Source organism: Polyodon spathula, chromosome 3, assembly GCF_017654505.1.
Source record: "Polyodon spathula isolate WHYD16114869_AA chromosome 3, ASM1765450v1, whole genome shotgun sequence".
Classification (NCBI taxonomy): domain Eukaryota; kingdom Metazoa; phylum Chordata; class Actinopteri; order Acipenseriformes; family Polyodontidae; genus Polyodon; species Polyodon spathula.
The window spans coordinates 50,526,323-50,529,046 of NC_054536.1; positions in this window are offsets into that span (position 1 = coordinate 50,526,323).

The window sequence follows — 2,724 nt, forward strand, 5'->3', positions numbered from 1 at the left end:
CTTCTAACTAGTCTCTTCTTTCCTTAAGTTTTGTTAATTTGAATTTCTCATTATGTTTGTTGGCTATTTAGTTGTGCATGCGTTTTCACTTTTATAAAATGTTCTTTTACTTTATTTTTTCAACCATTAAAAAAGAATACTGACATATTTTCAACAAAAAAATCCATCTTCTTAACCTATGCGTTTGGACTACACATTGGACTTATATAGTTATGTAACTCCCTGCTGACATTCAGTATATTACAAAAGATATTTAAATGAATCCCATATACTACACTCCTTCGGTATATAGTATGTTGTTGTGGTGTTTAGGCAATTAGCCACAAGGTGTGCATCGTCTTGCAGTTGTTATGTAAATGGATAGAGTATGGTAATTCATAAAGGATTTTCACTTGATGGAGACTTCTACAGAACGGTTCTCCACTATATAGTATGATTATTATAAGATGTGTAACTTTATTATTGTCTAACACCAAAAAACTGCACAATTCCACATGTATTTTTAAAGGTGTACAAGTTTAACTTCAGGGAAGCCATTTTTTCCCCACCACAGAATTTATCTAAAGAGTTAAACAGTTTGATCTGATCAACCATTGCCCTACCAGGATAAACCACAGCAGGATTTTTTTAAAGCATTTTACAGGACCAAGGAGTTCACTAGGGTCGTAGGGTATAAAGCTGATCAAATAAACTACTGAGATTATTTCATATATTTTGCAGATGCACATCTTCCTCTTTGCACCACTGCATTCTGTGATCAGGATAAGTATGTTAAATTCACATTCTTAAAGCATGTTTTTCCATAACTTTAGTGCATAGCAGAAAACAAGTACTGCAAAGTAACTACAAGATTAGCTGCCATTTGAAAATAATCTACTTAAAAATATTTTCTTTAACAATTACATAACATTACATTAAAGTGTTAGAGATTTGTTACGCTGAATTCTATTTGCAGAGCAGCATAATGCAACACATTGAATTGTTTCTGGGGAAAAAAAAGCAAAAAAAAAATAATAATAATGCAATGTCCTTAATGTCCATTCACATTTAAACAAGCAAGCATTGTTCAGAATAATAATCAGGACTCCCTTGGAGCTACTTGTCCAGTTGAGCGTCATAGAAACACAAGTTATCCTTGTGAGGAAATTGCACAGCAGTCAGTGCCAAAGAAACACAGAAAGCCTTTTACAAAATGTGATCTGCGAGGGGCAGCATGCTGTTTGTGTTCCCCCTAACCTTTGCTGGAATTTCCCAAATGAAAAAACTGCAATAGTACACTATTGTGTTATAATCCTGTTAACAGTAGTGCTATTTACTGAGGGTTCTAGCACTATGGATTATATACTTTCACAGGATATCAATCTCACTACATTTTATAGTATTTTATTTTCAGGTTCATGTGGTTACCAAAATCAAACACAAAATAGTATGTTATTATAATGTTTCTACCGGCAGAACAAAAGACGCAGATAACAGGAGGTTTCACATAAAATGACATTCTTTCAGAATTAAAACAAGTAAAATGGATATATTTTTGTCCACCTTATTATTGCTTATATAGGAAGGGTATCCTAGAATAAAAATGGTCAAAAACTCTTTTCTGAAAAAAGAAGAAAAAAAAAACTTCGGTTTTAAATGTATTCACTTTGTAAGAGCACTCGATGAGTTACATAAGAAAATGAAATTGTGGGTTATCAAGTTTTTCTAGGACATCCCTCATTTGTGTGTGGCCTCTAACCGCTTACAATTTGGTTTCACTTTACCAAATATTAGCATGCTATAGAACTGCAAATTGCCAACACAATATTGTTTCTTCATATATAATCCTTATCTGTGGATTAACTTTAGGGTCATTACGCACATATTTCATTACATTTTAGCAGTAGCTACAACAGACATCTGTTTGTAAACTTAATTTGTTTGGCCAAAGTATAGAAATGTTAGAAAATTAATGAAATTTGAATACATTGCATGGTTTTGTAAACATTAACTATAAAAGCTGTCTCATCTAATCCTTTTAATCATAATGTTTTATCACAGAATACAGTAAATCGATGAGTCTGTCACAGATATAAATGTCAGTGTCAAACACTCAAACTCATTGCTTGCAGCCATTTCTATGTAAAACCAAATCAACGATATTCAGAGAGAATATTATTCTATATTATACACCATCACATCTAATTCTAATATTACAATTTACAAACATGTCCTTAAGCAGAAACATGGTCAAGTAAAGTGACCCCTACACAACAGTTGTGCAGGCAGTGGCTGGGCTAAAACAAAATCGTTTTGCAATGGACCTAGCATAAAGATGGGGCAATTTACAATGCATTATTACCTGTTAAAACATCTCTCTGACATCCTTTATTCTTAACAGTTTTTATATACACATCTTTAAGGCATTTCTCAGCAAAAAACAACTAAACATATGTAATCCTAATAAAAATTGTTAAGGAATTAATTCTGCCCTTTATAAAGTCCAATATATTCATGTTTGTTTCATGCAAATTTCTTTATAAACTTGTATTTGCATGTTATTAGTGAGTGATCAATACAGTGTTTACAAAAAAAAAAAAAAGGTGAAATACAAATTTGGAATGTTTATCTCCTGGTAGAATACACTTAAATAAAAAATAAATAATAATAATAATAATAATAATAATAATAATAATAATAATAATAATATAAAAAAAAAAAAAAAAAAAACAGGTTAGTAAATTA